The following is a 20,822-nucleotide window of genomic DNA, read 5'->3' as shown; positions in this document are numbered from 1 at the left end:
GCTCAAGAACAGTCACATAGGGTTGAGAAAGGTCCTTAGCCCTGGGTAAGCTCCCGCACAAAGCTTGCACAGAGCTTTTTATGGAGGGCTATGGCAGAAGAACACAGGGAAGGTGCATTTTAATAGGAGAGGAATGGCTATCAAGAGAGCCCTATAGTCTTCCAAATAACCAAATATGTACATAATGGAGGATACCCATGGATAACTTTATTGACAGTGAGCATAAATCACTAATATGTGCTTGTTTATCTCTGCAGTCACATGTGGTATGACTGATTAGAAATTCAGAATTCACTTTGTATTAGAGATTTTCCAAAGATATCTTAAATTGTTTTGGGAAAATTAGGTGTTACATCTGTACATAATTTACTTATGACAAAGCTAGGCAGCAAAACCCCTACACATAACTGCAGCATTGCCAGTCCATAGTGGAAAGATGCAAAGAAGTATTACGTACCAGGCCCCTCACGTTGATGTCCACAGGCATATAGTAGTCATTCATATCAAAATGATACCCATTAATATTTCTTAAAATAATCGTCTTATCATGTATATACTTTAAAAATAGACATCTATTCTGGTTCTAATTATTTTTCTTATTTTTTTTATTTTTTTAATTGCTTGCACTGATGGTGAATTAAGCAATTTAAACAGTTCCTATTAATTAAATCAAAACATTTTTAGCACCAGCTGCTGCCATGAAAACAGCATGTGTCTTGACAGCTCTTGTCTAGAAAAAAAAAAAGTAACGGTAAAAAACATAGTGTCATGGACATTCTAGACAAGAAAATCAGAGCTTATTTTAACGCTCAGTAAATCTAAATTGCAAATGAAGAAGCTGGCTGTTATTTTTTTATTTTTATTTATGATATATAGAGATGTGGATGTTTATTAAAACATTTTACATGATGCTGCAATTGTACCGCCCTTTGGATTGTGTAGATGCACAAGAGTTTTTGAGGCCATGACACGCATTTCTTAAACTTTCACCTACAGGTAAGCCTAGATTAAGGCTTAACTGTAGGTGCTGGAAATATCTCCTAAACCTTACAATTCTCTGTACAATGAGTTCGTCTGTGCATGCGCCGATGTATTTGGCACATGCACACTCTAGAAACGGCATGCTGTGCTGTTTCTAGCTGGGGTCATGCCATGACTGGTGGCTCCCGCGCGCGTGCGTGGGAGTGAAGTCGCGTGACTCCGGCCAGTCCCAGAGCCGCTTCCCCAGAAGGAAGAGGGGCAAAGATGGACACTTCCAGCCAGCGGGGACATCAGCCACATTGCAGGCTTTGGTTTCGGGTAAGTGACACATAATGGGTTAGTATGCGATGCATAGTAACCTTTTATGCTTTACCTTTGAAGGGAAACAAAGGTTTACTTCCTCTTTAACCGCTTCCCGACCGACGCATGTCGTTCCGAACAATTGGATTTTCCAACAACTTTATACGACCATGTTTTTGCAAGACAAGTTTGGCACAAAATCCGTCTGAAAAAATATGATGGATTTTGTTGTCGGAATGTCCGACCGTGTGTACAAGGCATAATAATTGCAGTGCCTAATGCAAAGATAAGGCAGTAGCAACTAGATGTGCAGTAAAATCTGTCTCTAGGCTCTTCTGCAGCAAGCACAGACAAACTTAATACAATCTTCTATATTGCAGCAAGTTCTTTTTTTTATTCCTAGAATTTATGATAGCTCCTTGGCTGACAGGTGATGTGATCATCTGTCAGTTTGACATTTACTGCATTTTCTTTTCTCTTTCACTTAGCTGCATTCTGCAAGCCAGGAAAGGGATATGGATGCACAAAAAACATGACTGAAAGTTTATTATGCTTATAAATGGGCAATTATACACCTCACAAGGAAGGAAAAGTAGTAAGAACCTGTTTTACAACTTTGGCCAACACAAAGAAATTAGGAATAGGATGTGTCTCTGACTGCATTACTTTGGGCTTCATGTGAGGTTTATAGGAGAACTGGGCTGATTTCTTTCTCGATAAAAGCATAAATAGCATAAACAAATTAGAGCCAGGGCAGAATAGCAATGAATCCAACACAATATTTCAGACCACAGGGTGAGAAAGCATTGGAATTATTTATTTACTTTAGCACTCAATCACTGTGCATACAACTATCACCACTAGTACAGTCAGAGATGCAAGATGATCAGCAATGCTGTAAATAAAACACTGAAATTACCTACCCACTTGGCTAAAATGTATCCTGAAGTCTCTTCATTGTGCTTCCTTAGATGTGGGCACGTGGGCTCCTTGCACCACATTTGTGGCTATGCCCTAGAATCCAGGGCTTCTGGAACCAAATTTATCATCTGATTTGCAAATGTTGGGGGTTGCTCTGACCCAATCCCCATAGATAGCTCTTCTCAATCAAACAGTAGAAAATATACCAACATACACCCAAGCACTGATCTTTTTCATCATATTAGGGGCTAAAATTACGATTGCTCACACTTGGAGGAGCCCTTCTGTCTCCTTTAACTTAGCCAAACGTAAAATCTCATGGATTATGTCTCAAGAGAAAATTTTTAGTGTAATCCAGAGCACTGGCAACAAATGTGATGCTATTTGGGAACCCTGGGCCAGCCATATTAAAGTTTCCTTGATGCCCTGACTGGTTTCCTTTTGAGTTTTGGTACTCTGCATCGGTTACTCTCATTCTCTCCCCCACTTTCCATCCCCCTTTTTGTTCCTCTTTTCTTAGCCTTTCCTGTTCTCTTTTCTCTTTCCCTTAGTAGTCTATTTTTTTATTTCTATTATGCTGAGATATTTTTGAGCACACCCTGTGGTCCTAGTCCCTATACGGCACCCTATGCTCTTTTGTAAGGGCTGAGCCTTTTCACCCCTTTGGGGAGATATTCACTGCTTTGTTTAAGGTTCTTTTCTTCCGAGGTTTCCTGTTATATTTTTAAGCCTTTCCCTTACCATTAATATTAATTTCTTGGTCTACAGGGGTTATTTTTCACTCTCTCTTATGTGCCTATAGCCTTGATTTATTACCTCTTTTGACCTAGGTCTTAACACAGCTGTCCCTGGGGTTCTCCCTGGAGGAATGACAGTAAGGGTATGATACTTTACGAGTTCCTTATATTTTTGGTATTTTCTCTGGATGCAGGGTAACCCCCACACTTAGGTGCCTAGTCATTCACATCTATAAATGTATCACATGGTCTTTCTTTCTTTCTTTTTTTTTTGTCAAATTGCTCATGTGTAACAATACTAAGGCTTTTGTGAAATACAGTATTTCACAAAAGTGAGTACACCCCTCACATTTTTGTACACTTTTCTACAATGTAAGTAGTGAGTGTACAGCTTGTATAACAGTGTAAATTTGCTTTCCCCTCAAAATAACTCAACACACAGCCATTAATGTCTAAACCGCTGGGAACAAAAATGAGTACACCCCTAAATGAAAATGTCCAAATGGGGCCCAAATAGTCATTTTCCCTCCCTGGTGTCATGTGACTCATTAGTGTTACAAGCTCTCAGGTGAGAATGGGGAGCAAGTGTGTTAAATTTGGTGTTATTGCTCTCACTTTCTCATACTGGTCACTGGAAGTCCAACATGGTACCTCACGGCAAAGCACTCTCTGAGGATCTGAAAAAAAGAATTGTTGCTCTACATAAAGAGGGCCTAGACTATAAGGAGATTGCCAAGACCTTGAAACTGAGCTGCAGCACAGTGGCCAAGCCCATGGTTTAACAGAACAGGTTCCACTCAGAACAGGCCTCACCATGGTCAACCAAAGAAGTTGAGTGCACATGCTCAGCGTCATATCCAGAGGTTATATTTGGGAAATAGATGTATGAGTGCTGCCAGCATAGCATATACCAAACCATATACTGCACACTGCAATAAATTAGTCTGAATGGCTGTCGTCCCAGAAGGAAGCTTCTTGTAAAGATGATGCATGAGAAAGCCCACAAACAGTTTGCTGAAGACAAGCAGACTAAGGACATGGATTACTGGAACCATGTCCTGTGGTCTAATGAGTCCAAGATAAACTTATTTGGTTCAGAAGGTGTCAAGTATATGTGGCGTCAACCAGGTGAGGAGTACAAAGACAAGTGTGTCTTGCCTACAGCTAAGCATGGTGGTGGGAGTTTCATGGTCTGGGGCTGCATGAGTGCTTCCAGCACTGGGGAGCTACAGTTCATTGAGGGAACCATGAATGCCAACATGTACTGTGACATACTGAAGCAGAGCATGATCCCCTCCCTTCAGAGACTGGGTCACAGGGCAGTATGCCAACATGATAATGACCCCAAACACACCTCCAAGACTACCACTCCCTTGCTAAAGAAGCTGAGGGTAAAGATGATGGACTGGCCAAGCATATCTCCAGACCTAAACCCTATCGAGCATCCATGGGGCATCCTCAAATGGAAGGCGGAGGAGCGCAAGGTCTCTAACATCCACCAGCTCCGTGATGTTATCATGGAGGAGTGGAAGAGGACTCCAGTGGCAACCTGTGAAGCTCTGGTGAACTCCATGCCCAAGAGAGTTAAGGTAGTGTTGGAACATAATGGTGACCACACAAAATATTGCCACTTTGGGCCCAATTTGGACATTTTCACTTAGGGGTGTACTCATTTTTGTTGTCAGCGGTGTAGACATTAATGGCTGTGTGTTGAGTTATTTTGAGAGGACAACAAATTTACACTGTTATACAAACTGTACACTCACTACTTGACATTGTAGCAAAGTGTAATTTCTTCAGTGTTGTCATATGAAAAGATATAATAAAGTATTTAAAAAAATGTGAGGAGTATATGTGAGGAGTATACTCACCTTTGTGAGATACTGCATATATATATATATATATTACATAATATAATCTATGCCATGAAGAATTAAGGCAGTTCTGAAGACAACAGGGGTCCAGGAGTTGGACCCCTGTTGTCTTCACAACTGCCTTAATTCTTCATGGCTGAGATTCAATAAGGTGTTGGAAACATTCATCAGAGATTTTGGTCCATATTGACATGAAAGCATCACTCAGTTGCTGTAGATTTGTTGGCTGCACATCCATGATATGAATCTCCAGTTCCACCACATCTCACAAGTGCTCTATTGGATTGAGATCTGGCGACTGTGGAAGCCATTGGAGTACAGTGAACTCATTCTCATGTTCAAGAAACCAGTTTGAGATGATTCGAGCTTTGTGACATTGTGCATTATCGGACTGGAAGTAGCAATCAGAAGATGGGTAAATTGTAGTCATAAAGGGATGGACATGGTCAGCAACAATACTCAGGTAGGCTGTGGTGTTTAAACAATACTCAATTGGTACTAAGGGCCCCAAAGTGTGTCAAGAAAATGTCCCCCACACCATTACACCACCACCAGCCTGAACCTTTGATAGAAGGCAAGATGGATTCATGCTTTCATGTTGTATATGCCAAATTCTGTCCCTACCATCTGAATGCCACAGCTGAATTTGAGACTCATCAGTAGGGATGAGCCGAACACCCCCCGGTTCGGTTCGCACCAGAACTTTCGAACGGACCCCGCGTTCGTAACGAACGTTAGAACCCCATTGAAGTCTATGGGACTCGAACGTTCGAAATGGAAAGTGCTAATTTTAACGGCTGATATGCAAGATACTGTCCTGAAAAGGGTTTGGGGACCTGACTCCTGCCTCAGGGGACATGGGTCAATGCAATAAAAAGTTTTAAAAGCGGCCGTTTTGGCGGGAACACTGATTTTAATGACGATTAAAGTGAAAAAAAAAATGAAATATTCCTTTAAATATGGTGCCTGGGGGGTGTCTGTAGTATGCCTGTGAAGTGCCACGTGTTTCCCGTGTTTAGAACAGTCCCTGCACAAAATGACATTAAACGGAAATAACACCATTTAAAACTGCTTGCGGTTTTAATGTTATATCTGGTTCCTGCAATATGGTTGAAAATCATTCAGAAAAATGGCATGGGTAGCCCTCCCTGCCCATTACCAGCCTATTTGGGTCTTGTACGCATATTAAGGGGAACCCCGTACCCATATTAAAAAAAGGAAATGTGTGTGGCCCCCAGGCCCTATATACTTAGAACAGCAGTATACAGGTGGTGCAAACAAGACAGGGACTGTGTAGGTTTGTTGTGTTAAGTTGAATCTGTTTGTAATTTTCAACTGGTACATTTTTAAAGTGTAGCTCCAGTCAAAAAAACTATTTTTACGCTTTTTGGAAAACATAGGGAAGGGTTATCACCCCTGTATAATTTGTTTTGTCGTCCATCTTTTTTCATCTCACTTGCTGTTGTCTCCTTCCGTTTGCAAGTAGGAGATGTTTGTAAATTGGATGTTTGAAAGTAGGGGCCTGCCCTATATGCTCTGCAGAAATGGCGGAACAAGGTGTTGGTTTTGCCACAACATTGTAAGCCCTCAAAGTGACTCTTGGTGGGCGCTGGAGCGCCCTGCTGTGAACGATTATATCAAGAATTGTAATTACATGCAATTGTTGAACAGTGGTAGAAAAATTGACCTTTGGTGGTTGTGGTGCTGGTGCCACAACACTATAAGTCCTCACCGTTACTCTGGGTGGGCACAGGAAGGGGCCCTCCTGTGAAATATTATATCAAGAATTGTAATTACATGTCCCTGTTAAACAGGGGCAGAAAAATTGGGCCTTAGGCACTGGTGCCATCACACTGCAACCTCTGCCATATACTCTAGTTTTATTGCAGGAATTAGCCCTGCTGCAAAGCATTGCATCAAAAATTGTACTTAAACGCCCCTGTTAAACAGGGGCAGAAAAATTGGGCTTTAGGCACTGGTGCCATCACACTGCAACCTCTGCCATATACTGTAGTTTTATTGCAGGAATTAGCCCTGCTGCAAAGCATTGCATCAAAAATTGTACTTAAACGCCCCTGTTAAACAGGGGCAGAAAAATTGGGCCTTAGGCACTGGTGCCATCACACTGCAACCTCTGCCATATACTGTAGTTTTATTGCAGGAATTAGCCCTGCTGCAAAGCATTGCATCAAAAATTGTACTTAAACGCCCCTGTTAAACAGGGGCAGAAAAATTAGGCCTTAGGCACTGGTGCCATCACACTGCAACCTCTGCCATATACTCTAGTTTTATTGCAAGAATTAGCCCTGCTGCAAAGCATTGCATCAAAAATTGTACTTAAACGCCCCTGTTAAACAGGGGCAGAAAAATTGGGCCTTAGGCACTGGTGCCATCACACTGCAACCTCTGCCATATACTGTAGTTTTATTGCAGGAATTAGCCCTGCTGCAAAGCATTGCATCACAAATTGTACTTAAACGCCCCTGTTAAACAGGGGCAGAAAAATTGGGCCTTAGGCACTGGTGCCATCACACTGCAACCTCTGCCATATACTGTAGTTTTATTGCAGGAATTAGCCCTGCTGCAAAGCATTGCATCAAAAATTGTACTTAAACGCCCCTGTTAAACAGGGGCAGAAAAATTGGGCCTTAGGCACTGGTGCCATCACACTGCAACCTCTGCCATATACTCTAGTTTTATTGCAGGAATTAGCCCTGCTGCAAAGCATTGCATCAAAAATTGTACTTAAACGCCCCTGTTAAACAGGGGCAGAAAAATTGGGCTGCTGGCATCACCCAGAACCAAAAATGTTCTTCCAACATATCAGCGGAAGAGGAAGAGGATAGACAATCAACATAACAGGACAGTCACTCAGCATCAGCATAGGCAGTCTTGAAGGGATGTGGTATTTCAAAAAAAATTATTCGGTTACATCAGCTTCAGGTGCTTGGTAGCTGTGGTTGATCCAAGACTGATTCATCTTGATGAAGGTCAGTCGATCAACTGATTCGGTAGACAGGCGCACCCTGTGATCGGTAACGAAGCCACCAGCAGCACTGAAGGTGCGTTCCGAAAGAACGCTGGATGCAGGACAGGCCAGTAGCTCAATTGCATACTGTGCAAGCTCTGGCCAGTGATCCATCCTCAAGACCCAGTAAGCCAGAGGATTTTCAGTGGGAAAGGTGTCCAAGTCTGACCTTGCCCCTAGGTATTCCTGCACCATGTAAATTAGACGCTGGCGATGGGTGCTGGAACCAATCATACCTTGGGGCTGCGGACTAAAAAATTGTCTGAAAGCATCAGTCAGACGGCCACCTTCTCCACCGCTCCTTCTGACTGATGCCTCAGCAACACGTTGTCCAGGACCAGGAGTTTGTGACCTCCCAGTCTCTGGGAACGCGTTGCACAGAGCTTTCTGCAAGGCCTCCCGGAGATGTCTCATCCTCTGCTCCCTCTGCGATGGCAAGATAAGGTCGGCAACCTTACCCTTGTACCGTGGATCAAGGAGAGTGGCCAGCCAGTAATGGTCCCTCTCCTTGATCCGAAGAATACGAGGATCCTTCCGCAGGCTTTGCAGGATCAGGGAGGCCATGCAGCGTAGGTTAGCTGAGGCATTCGGTCCGGAGTCCTCTGGGTCACTAAGGACAACATGATCCGCAGCTACCTCCTCCCAGCCACGTACAAGTCCACGTGTTTCTTGGGACTGTAAATCACCCATATAAGACTGCTGCTGCTGATGCTGATGCTGAGTGCCAGCCTCCACCTCCATGCTGACACAATCATCCTCCTCCTCCTCTTCCTCCTCCTCACCCTCTTCCTGTGTGATGGGTGGCACAGCAGGAACACTGTCTGGATAAAGGGGGCCTTGAGAGGCAAGGAAGTCCTCCTCTTCCTGCCTCTGTTCTGCCTCAAGTGCCCTGTCCATTATTCCATGCAGCGTATGCTCCAAGAGGTGGACAAGAGGTACAGTGTCACTGATGCATGCACTGTCACTGCTCACCATCCTTGTGGCCTCCTCAAACGGTGACAGGACAGTGCATGCATCCCTGATCATGCCCCACTGGCGTGGTGAGAAAAAACCAAGCTCCCCTGACCCTGTCCTAGTGCCGTAGTCGCACAGGTACTCATTGATGGCCCTCTGCTGCGTGTGCAGCCGCTGCAGCATGGCCAATGTTGAGTTCCATCTGGTGGGCATGTCACATATAAGGCGGTTCTTGGGCAGGTTCAACTCCTTTTGGAGCTCAGCCAGCCGAGCACAGGCATTAAATGATCGGCGGAAATGCACACAGACTCTCCTGGCCTGTTTCAGAACATCCTGTAAGCCGGGGTACCTGCCCAAGAACCGCTGCACCACCAGGTTAAGGACGTGAGCTACACAGGGCACATGGGTCAGTTGTCCCTGTCGGAGGGCGGAGAGGAGGTTGGTGCCATTGTCGCAAACCACCATTCCTGGCTTAAGCTGGCGTGGCGTCAACCACCTCTCGGCCTGCCCCTGCAGAGCTGACAAAACATCCGCCCCAGTGTGGCTCCTGTCCCCCAAACAAACCAGCGCAAGCACGGCATGGCATTGTTTTGCCTGCGTACTTGCGTAGCCCCTGCAACGCCTACGGAGCACCGCTGGTTCTGAGGACAGAGCACTGGAAGAGGCCATGGAGGAAGAAGAAGAGGAGGGGGTGGAGGAGAGAGATGTGTCACAACCAATAGTAGCATTTTGGAGGCGTGGTGGCGGAACAACCTCCAACACTACTGCACCTTGTCCTGCATCCTTCCCAGCAGCCAGAAGAGTGACCCAATGGGCCGTGAAAGACAGGTAACGTCCCTGTCCATGCCTGCTGGACCATGAGTCAGCGGTAATATGCACCTTACCGCTGACCGCCCTGTCCAGCGAGGCAAGGACATTGCCTTCCAGATGCCGGTAGAGAGCCGGAATCGCCTTCCGTGAGAAAAAGTGGCGTTTGGGGACCTGCCACTGAGGAACCGCACATTGTACAAACTCACAGAAGGGGGCCGAGTCTACCAACTGAAAAGGCAGCAGTTGAAGTGCTAGCAATTTAGCCAAGCTAGCATTCAACCGCTAGGCATGTGGATGGCTGGGAGTACATTTCTTCCGCCGGTCCAGCAGCTGGGGCAGGGACATTTGCCTGCTATAATCGGACGTGGATGTACCACTAGCAGAGTTCCCGGAAGCACTTGGCTGTGACACACCTAATTCTACACCTTCATTCCTCTCAGAGCAGGTTTCAGAGAGGACTGAAGGTCTAGTGGGGTTGGAGATGCCAGCTGATGAGGAGCAAGGAGAGGTCCGCTTTGTTCTTTGGTGTGGGTCTTTGAGGTATGCTTGCCAACGAGCTGCATGGCAGGTCAACATATGTCTGGTCAAGCATGTGGTGCCCAAGCGGCTGATGTTTTGGCCACGTGAGATACGCTTGAGACATATGTTGCAAATAGCAGCGGTGCGATCTGATGCACTCGTCTCAAAAAAGGCCCACACCAAAGAACTTTTAGAATAACGCGCAGAGGAAGCGCTCTGCGCAGGCGGAGCTCTGCGATGTGATTCAGTCGGTGTGCTGCCCCTAAGCTGGCCCCCGGAGGGCATCCTGCCTCGTTGGACATGTGCCTCCTCCTCCTCCTCCTCCTCCTCCCTCCTTCCAGGCACCCACGTGGAGTCAGTGCCCTCATCATCCCCTCCCTCTTCATCGCTGTAGCAAACCTGGCAGTATGCTGCAGCTTGTGGAACATGACTGCCAGATTGCTGTGCTTCTTGAGCATCCTCTCTCTCTGCGCTCACGCTACTGCCTTCCTCTAGCTGAGTGTCATCATCAGAGCCCACCAAACACTGGGCATCCTCCTGGAGCATGTACCCAACACTGTGCTCAAAGAGTTCAGGAGACTCCTCAGGAGGACGTGGTGGGTCTAGGGAAGGAGTCACTGATGATGACATTGAGAGGAGGGACGACGATGTGTTGGCAGCTGCTTTTCTACTACCCTGAGACTGGGTGAGAGAGGATGAGGAGGATGAAGAGGGCTTGGTCATCCACTCTACCAAGTCGTTGGCATGTTGCGGTTCAACATGTCCAGCTGCAGAAAAGAAGGACAAGCATGTCCCATGGCCACGTGCTGATGACAATGCACCGCGTCCACGACCAGCACTGTTGTCTCTAGACACAGAGCCTGCTTGCCCTCTTTTATCGGCTCGCGCCTGTCTGCCTCTCCTTGCTGGCCTTCCAGACATGGTAATGGCCTGAAGGGAGTTGGGTAAAACAGTAGTTGGGTAGTTTATATTGTGCTGGAGGCACACAACACCCACTAACTCCTGCAGATGCCTTTTTTATAGAACAGCAGAGTTAAAGGGGTATATACAGATGTATACTGTGCTGTGCTGGAAGCACACACAACTTCCAATAACTCCTGCAGATGACAATCGGGCCCAAATAGAGAACAGCTATGTAGGTGGATTATAGCGGTATGTACTGGGTACAGAGCACGCACACAGCACGCACTATCTCCTGAGTGACACTACTGACTGCAAGCTCTATTGTTAAAGATGGACCACTAGCTATATAGGTGAGGTGAATATCACGGTGTATACTGCGGTCAGGGCACGCAGACAATAACCAGAAAACAGCAGAGTTAAAGGGGTATATACAGATGTATACTGTGCTGTGCTGGAAGCACACACAACTTCCAATAACTCCTGCAGATGACAATCGGGCCCAAATAGAGAACAGCTACGTAGGTGGATTATAGCGGTATGTACTGGGTACAGAGCACGCACACAGCACGCACTATCTCCTGAGTGACACTACTGACTGCAAGCTCTATTGTTAAAGATGGACCACTAGCTATATAGGTGAGGTGAATATCACGGTGTATACTGCGGTCAGGGCACGCAGACAATAACCAGAAAACAGCAGAGTTAAAGGGGTATATACAGATGTATACTGTGCTGTGCTGGAAGCACACACAACTTCCAATAACTCCTGCAGATGACAATCGGGCCCAAATAGAGAACAGCTATGTAGGTGGATTATAGCGGTATGTACTGGGTACAGAGCACGCACACAGCACGCACTATCTCCTGAGTGACACTACTGACTGCAAGCTCTATTGTTAAAGATGGACCACTAGCTATATAGGTGAGGTGAATATCACGGTGTATACTGCGGTCAGGGCACGCAGACAATAACCAGAAAACAGCAGAGTTAAAGGGGTATATACAGATGTATACTGTGCTGTGCTGGAAGCACACACAACTTCCAATAACTCCTGCAGATGACAATTGGGCTCAAATAGAGAACAGCTATGTAGGTGTATATAGTGGTATGTACTGGGTACAGAGCACGCAGACAGCACGCACTAACACTACTGACTGCAAGCTCTATTATAAAAGCTAGATCACTAGCTATATAGGTGAGGTGAATATAGTGGTGTATACTGCGGTCAGGGCACAGACAGTAACCACTACACAAGAGCAAGATAGTAAATCAGCCAAAAACGATTGGTGTGTAACTGTGTTGAAGGTACACAGAACACCCACTGCTTCAGACGCCAACACACTAGACGAGGCCACCTTAATGGAGGCCTTATATAGTGTGGGGCGTGCACTACACAGCCTGAGCTATGATTGGCCACAGGCAGGATGCCTGTGGCCAACCATGGCTCTCCTCGCTGCTGGCGCTGCGATTGGCCAAGCATGCAGGGTCACAGTGCATGCTTGGCCAATCGTGAGACAGCAATGCATTGCGCCATCGCAGTGCATTGTGGGCCACACGAATTTTGCCGCGAACGGCCCAAACGTTCGGAATTCGGCGAACGCGCGAACGACCGATGTTCGAGTCGAACTTGCGTTCGACTCGAACGCAAAGCTCATCCCTACTCATCAGACCAGGCAACGTTTTTACAATTTTCTATTGTCAAATTTTGGTGAGCCTGTGCGAATTGAAGCCTCAGTTCCCTGTTCTTAGCTAACAGGAGTGGCACCCAGTGTGGTCTTATGCTGTTCTAGCCCATCTGCATCAAGGTCTCATGTGTTGTGCATTCAGAGATAGCATTCTGCAAACCTTGGTTGTAACGAGTGGTTATTTGAGTTACTGTTGCCTTTCTATCATCTCAAACCAGTCTACCTATTCTCCTCTGACCTCTGACATCAACAAGTCATTTTCATGCACACAACTGCCACTCACTGGTTATTTTCTCTTTTTTGGACCATTCTCTGTAAACCCTAGAAATGGTTGTGTGTGAAAATCCCAGTAGATCAGTTGTTTTTGAAACACTCAGACCATCCCAGCTGGCATTAACAACAATGCTGTCTTCAAAGTCACTTAAATCCCCTTTCTTCCCCATTGTTATGCTTGGTTTGATCTTTAGCAAGTTTTCATTACCACATCTAGATGCCTAAATGCATCGAGTCGCTACCATGTGATTGGCTGTGTTACCAAGCAATTGAACAGGTGTACCTAATAAAGTGGCTGGTGAGTGTATACTATATATATATATATATATATATATATATATATATATACATACACACACTATAATACCAAAAGTATAGAGGTGCCTGCTTTTACACTCACTGAACTTTACTGGCGTTTACTGAGTGCAGACTGCGAGCCAGGCTTTCTCTCTAACATCAGTGCCTGACCTCATGAATGTGGATCTGTAAGAATGGTCAAACATTCCCAAAGAAACACTCCTAAACATTGTGGGCAGCCTTCCCAGAAGAGTTGAAGCCATTATAGCTGCAAAGAGAGGGCCAACTCAATATTGAACTCTCTGAACTAAGAGTGGGATGCCATTAGAGTCCATGTGGGTTCAAATGCAGACCTCACAATACTTTTGGTAGTATAGTGTATACACAGTATATATATATATATATATATATATATATATATATATATATATATATATATATATATATATATATATATATATATATATATATATATATATATATATATATATATATATATATATATATATATATATAACTAAAAGATAAAGTACAAGCCTAGCTGGAATTAGTAGACATGTGGTTTTACTAATAACACTGAGCCATTGACCCAGAGGGGCTTACACTCTAATGTCATCGCTATGGTCACATCTCCTACCATTATCATTCAATTATGTAGCTCTGACATATTCTACAGTGCTGTACATTCACATTATTCATTGGCAATGGTCTTTTTTAACAAAATATTTTCTATAACCCGATGTTTAACCACTACAATACAGGGCACTTTCACCCCCTTCCTTCCCAGCCCAATTTTCAGCTTTCAGCGCTCTAGCGCTTTCAGTGACAATTGCGCGGTCATGCTACACTGTACCCAAATGAAATTGTTATCATTTTGTTCGCACAAATAGAGCTTTATTTTGGTGTTATTTATTCACGACTCCGTTTTTTTTTCTTGCGATATAAGCGCAAAAATAGCGGAAATTTGGAAAAAAAACAATATTTTCTTTTTCTATTTGAAAAGAAATCCAATAAAATCTAATTTTGTCATAAATTTAAGCCAAAATGTATTCTGCTACATGTTTTTGGTAAAAAAAATTCCGTTAAGTGTATAATAATTGGTTTGTGTGATCACGGACATATGTACGCAAATGATCATGTACATATGTGTGCAGGTGATCACGTACATATGTGTGCAGATAATCATTGGGACATGTGATTTTAGTGGGACATATGTGGGGGACATGTTTTTATTATTAGAGACATGTGTTTTTATTATTTGGGGACATGTATGTTTTGGGGACATGTGTGTTTTGGGGACATATGTGGGGACTGTGTTTGTACTGTGTGGTGTGTTGTGTGTTTACACTACACTGATGATCAGTGAGTAAAAAGCTGTAAAAAGCAGCCCATACTCACTGATCATCAGCCGGCTGCAGCGTTCTGCTCTCCTCTCCTCAGCGGTGACTTCCGTGTGAGGAGAGGAGAGCCGATTGCCTAGCAACCGGCTGTTTGTTTACATCACATGACGGCCGTGATTGGACACGGCCGTCATGTGATCAGGAGGGCCAATCACAGAGCCCTCCTGCCGATCTGAGATGTGCCGTGTCCGGGTGACACGAGCACATCGGGATCGCGCCGCTGCGCGAGCGCGCGCGCGCGATCCCGCTACTCCTGAAGGACGGTCCTGAACGGCCTATCAGGAGTAGACGGCTCCCACCCGGCCGTATATATGCATTGGCCGGGTGGGAAGTGGTTAAAGGGTACAAGAACCCAAAAATAAAACAGTTATATATTGCAGCTTACCAATCCTTTCATGTCACGACTGCCTAAGCTTTATGTTTTATTTTTCTTTCTTTATTTTCACCTGGTGATTTGGCCAGTAACACACTGTCCTGTCTTTGTCTCTATCTATGTCCCATCTTTGTCTCAATCGATGAAGGACCAATTGAGACATCTGTGGACAACAGAATTGTCTGGACAGGGTTGTTTTAGATGGACCAGTAGATTTACATTAACTTTACAGTTAGGTTATTAACAAACGAATACCTAATTCTAGCTAACACTGTATAAGCAGCTTTTGCAACATTTTTTTTTTTTTACTTTTTTGGGATTTTTAACTAAATGAATAAAAATTGAATTGTAAGCACCCCTGCCAGTGGAAAATAGTTTGTCTCAAACCTTTAACTATCCGCCTGCTTGAAGTCTTCAAGAGTCTTTGTGACAGGGTGACAACACAGGGGCACAACAGAAAGATATAGAAAGAGCATTGTCACCTTATAACAGGAAGTGATTGAACAAAGGTTTTTATAGCAGGATCACCTGTTCATTTTTTGAAGAATGAGTTTAAAATATTGACAATTACTTTTAAAACTACATTAACATGTTAGAGCTCATTTGAAATTCTATTGACTGAGAGTACCTATACTTATATATACTAGCTAATGTAGCTTTAATAAAGTCTCATTGGTTGTGCCTCATGGAACACATTCCCTTTTGCACCATCCACAATTTCCAGTTATGAGCAGTAAGGCTTAATTTAGAATAAATATGCGTTGGGCAGTTCAAATTAAAACTCACTGAAAATACACTGCTTTTATCTCTGGAATTTTTGGACTGCTGGCAAGTTTAGAGTAAGGCAATGTTAACAAAAGTCGTAACTTATTGATTTTGACATTTTAATTAAGTGTTGTATTATTTCTTCTATTTTCAGTTATCCTTAATTTTTCACAAACTATTAAGATTGCCTATTACATTTTTAGACAGAACACAATTTACTGTTCAGTTTCTTTATCTCTAAATTACATTTTGGGTAGTATAAAGCATGGAACTACTATAATTAAGTTACTTACTGAAAAGAGAAAATAAAGTAATTGAACGCAGAAACTTTAGAATTGAACAAGGTATATTTTTTTTAATAAATATGTTGAAACTGTTTACTTTTATTTTGTGCGTGACATCATTGGTTTGTGTCCATGAACATAAGAATTTGAATGTATGTGATTATTACAAACGTACAGTATAATTTCTATAGGAAACCATGCCTATAACTGAATAGTAACACTGGACAGCAAATATTTTCAAAAGACTTGCTGAAAAACTTTTGGTGATTATGATAGACCCCTTCAAACTGAACAAAATATAATTTCAGAATGACTATATCATGTAGGAGAAATCTTGAGAAATATGAAATGTACTTTTAATATATACACATATGTATGATATTTAATGATATGATATGATATATCTATGATGTGTTTAATTGCATAGTGTTTCTGACACCCTACATGGGTTCAGTGGGGCTAAAACTGTTTTGCTGCTGATTTTTTTTGTATTCAGTGTCAGGTGCATTCCACTACAGTTTCCAACAATCTATGGATCAGCAAAATGCCATCCTAATATTACCATTAGTTATTTTTGAAAAATATCGAAAGTCCTTCACCCTTCACCTTTCTTGTTCATCGCTTTTCACAAACGTGAATTAGTGTTGAAGATTACTTGTCCTTCTTGCCTCATGCAGATTTCTATTTGCCAGTCTAAGTCTAACAGTCTAAGTTTTATGTGAAGCAGAGGCCAAAATATCTTTGTCAGATCAACAAGTGGTTTATGTGCCACATTTTTCTTTCCTGGGTCCAAATTCTGGATTGTCCATTTCTTTCTAATGTAGACTCTCTTGCACAGCTGTCCTATTTGCATATGTACAGTAACAGCAGTACTTGGTCTATCTGATCTGCATTTCAAGCAGGAGAGCCACTGATTTTGGAACTTAATAGAAATTCCAGTTGTACTTGGTGTACTTGGATGTGCTTCAACAACAGTTTCATATTTTTTTATGTTTTATGTTTATGTTTTTTATGTTTATAATGTGTGTGCAGCATAGCGGACAGGTATTGCATATAGAAAATAGAAAAAACAGAAGTTTTATAAGACGGTACACGATTGGTTAAATTGCAGGGTATTTTTGTTATGAGTGCTAAATATCTATAAGCTACACCTAAAAGTTTAGATTGTGATGGCTGCGTCCATTTTGAGAGCAACTCTGGATGTCTGAACATACTTACATCAACCTTCCGTTACCTACCGGTAGGCCTAAATGCCAGGCCAATCTGATCGGTAGAGCTCTTTCATGTCTCATTAGTGTTGAAGATTACTTGTCCTTCTTGCCTCATGCAGATTTCTATTTGCCAGTGAGGCAGCCAAACATAGCAGTGGACCAATAGGAATATGTGGGAGACAGTAGGTTATAGGCAAGTTTAAATACTACTAGGAAGTATAGGAGCGTTACGTATCAGATTGACTGGCATTTGGAAGCAAAGGCTGGGACTTTATTTAGAAGATTTAATCATCTAATCAAGAAGAAGCATGCCCAGGAGATGCAACTATTAAAACAGGGAACTGTGGGGCTGTTGAGGCTATTGGAAGAGGTGACGAAGAACATTATTTTAACACTCCACAATACTGTAGGTGGAAAATTATAAAACAAAACTGCAGAAAGTTGATTAAACATCTAAACTGCAAAATCTTTATGAACAAAATATAATCTAAAGCCCCATACACACTATCAGATTTTCTGCTGATTTTTGTCTTCAGATTTACCAAAACCATGTAGTGCAAGGGCCTGCCTGATTGCATACAAATTGAAATTCCTAAGGTTTGACCTCATATTATATACTATGATAGTTTGAATACATGGAACAAAGCACATTCAGCTTGTATATTATTAGCTGGATTAGAAAATGCTGGAAATCAGGCTGATGACCTCCATCACATGGCCTGTGAAACATTTTATGTGATTGAGATATTAAATTGATGATCCATTGGAAGTAACTATATCAGCAAGTTTAGGCTCCCCAAATAGCTGATATATAATGTTCTTGCTTAATGATCCTTTATGAATGGTTCTAGTAATGCCATACTGGTTTTACAGTTGAAGCTCACAAATGTTTTTTTCACAGACCAAAGGAAATATGAACAACACACCCTGGTTTTAGATGCTGAGAAAAAGAATATTAATGTATCCTGAAAATAGAATATTAATAAGGCAGCTTGATTTGAATGTAAAAATTGGAGCTGTTTCTTTTTATGAAAAACATTATTTCACTTATTTTCCCTAAAGGTATTTCTATGTTCTATGTTCAATCTAGAACGTGTCAACAGGAAGTGAGTTGAGTTGAGTTTTCTCTCCCATTGAGCTTTGCAACTATTGAAAGGATTTTTCACTTTTATATGAAAACATAAAACTGAAAAGTTTTACTAATATGTTGGTGAAAATCTCTGTGTGCAACATACACTTTAAAGGATAAGAAAGGATAAGCCCGTAAAGCATTGCACCAGCAATTAGCAGATCACTGGTGCCATGCAGGTCTCTTGCAGATCTGTCTGTGTATCTGTGTGCCTGTACATCCCTTACGGGCAAGCAGATACAATCTGACAGGAAGAATCAATTAACTACCACAGTGCTGTGGTAGTTTATTGAGACGCCGACAGCCACAAAGGATGTTGGGGCTTGTAGTTCATTAACACACAGAGCTGTGTGAATAAATGGTGTGGCTGTGTGAGCAGAGCCCCACATGGCGGCGCTGATGACAAAAAGTGACAGCTAGTATGGGGAAATTCTCCCCGTAATGCTGACGGGGGGGGGGGGGGGCTAATCAGGCACTGACTGCAGCATTGGGAACATGTGGAATATGTAACATGTTTCCAAAGGTGACCTTATCTTTTAAAACACAAATAATGGATAACAGACCCAAGTTAGATGGAAAGCCGAGAAAGTTAGATGGTGGGCAGGGGATCGTAAAACTTCTAACAGTATCATACCCACTATTTAGTTGAGCCTGGAAAGCCTCCTAATGCAGCATTGTGGTAAATAACCTGCCTAGGAAAAAACATACACAGCTGTGAATGTAAATTTTGATCTGAGATTGAACTATCAGAGCCAAACTGTATGCAATTTCCAAAATCCTAGCTATAATGGAGTTATATTCATAAAACATGCTAATGTATAAAAAAAAAACATCAGACACCAATTGAAACAATATAATGACAATCAGAAGGCTAATAAACTATACTAGATGTCCTAAGCAAAATTTGCATAGGATTGTTATCAAATTAGATTTATTCTATGCAATAATATTTTGGTTGTTATATTTCAAAACATTGTCAGATGGAATTTGAATTAATGGGGTGTCTGCTGAACCTCATGAAACACTTCAACACCCCTTGGATATAAAAGATCTGGGTTACTCTCTATGAAGAATATATGCTGGTCTGAGAAGCTGATAATGAGAAATCATCCCCAAACATCCAACCGCTTTTCTTCATCAAGAATCACTGCCATATACTTGTCTAAGGCCGCGTACACACGGGCGGACTGTCCGCCCAACTAGGTTCGTCAAACAGTTTGACAAACAGTCCGTTCAAAATTAGCATGAACGGACTTGACCACACACGACGAACGAACAGTCCGCTGAAAACTTGCGCGATGACGTGAACGGCACGTACGACGGGACGAGAAATTCGAAGTCCAATACACTGCAATGCAACCTTCGCCGTGTAAATTCTTTCTGAGCATGCGCGAGACTTAGTTTATCGAACAAGCCTACACACGAGCGGACTGTCCGCTCAAACCAAGTTTCAGCGGACAGTCTTACGGAAATTCCGAAAAACTTTGTTCGTCAGACTGTCCGCTGAAACTGTCCGCTGAAGTCCACACACGAGCGGACTGTCCGCTGAAACACTGTTCAGCGGACAAAGTTGGGCGAACAGTCCGCCCGTGTGTACGCGGCCTAAGAGAGAAAAGGGATGGGGAGAGAGGCACCAAGCCACCAATAGTGTAGTATGTTTTATTAGTAGAAAGCCGGGGAAAGTTTGGTTTGGCCCCTGAAACGTGTTCTGATTGGTCACAGCACCCTGGATGGTTGACAGCTTCCTAACAGCTCCTTGACAGATCGAGTCTCCCATATGGCTTGCCTGGAATCCGGCCCTGGTTTCACAGTGCTCCTGTCAGTGAGTCATACGATTGGGCGGGCATACACATATGTACGTAATATTCGTGTGTGTGTATATATCCCCAGAGAGCCCCCCACTTACATCAGAGTCCCCAGAGAGCCCCCCCTTACATCAGGGTCCCCAGAGAGCCCTCCTTACATTAAGGTCCCCAGAGAGCCTCCCCCTTAAATCGGGGTCCCCAGAGAGCCTCCCCTCCCCTTGGGGACCCTTGCAGAGACTTAGGGCTATGGGCCCCAGATTTGGGGCTATAGCCCCAAAATCCACCCCCTAGCGACGCCACTGGTTAACAGGATAAATAGTGAGAGTGAATCTCCCTATTAGCGGCATAGACAGCAATAAAAACCTGACAAGTTTTTTAATCCCTCTCCACTTCATCCAAAAATAAAAAAAATGTGCCTTTAGTTATGTTTTAAGGATAATACTGATCTAGTTCCTGTGTTTTCTAGAGGTATTTTTAAATATAAAAAAGTATGCTGAATTTTCAGTGTTGTAGATTTATTAGACATAAAATATGCCTGATCAGGAATTATAACTTTAATTATTACTGTAATA

At 43.1% G+C, this 20,822-nt stretch overlaps 1 protein-coding gene across 2 annotated transcripts in view; it reads left to right on the top strand.

Annotated features, from left to right (window-relative positions):
- CMKLR1 (chemerin chemokine-like receptor 1) overlaps positions 1-20,822 on the top strand; it is a 159,149-nt gene that overhangs the window by 99,057 nt on the left and 39,270 nt on the right. The window lies entirely within an intron of this gene.

The sequence above is a fragment of the Lithobates pipiens genome, unplaced genomic scaffold, assembly GCF_037356315.1.
Source record: "Lithobates pipiens isolate NorthernLeopardFrog02 unplaced genomic scaffold, aLitPip1_a1.2 Scaffold_3, whole genome shotgun sequence".
Classification (NCBI taxonomy): domain Eukaryota; kingdom Metazoa; phylum Chordata; class Amphibia; order Anura; family Ranidae; genus Lithobates; species Lithobates pipiens.
This window is presented reverse-complemented; position numbering and strand designations above follow the sequence as displayed.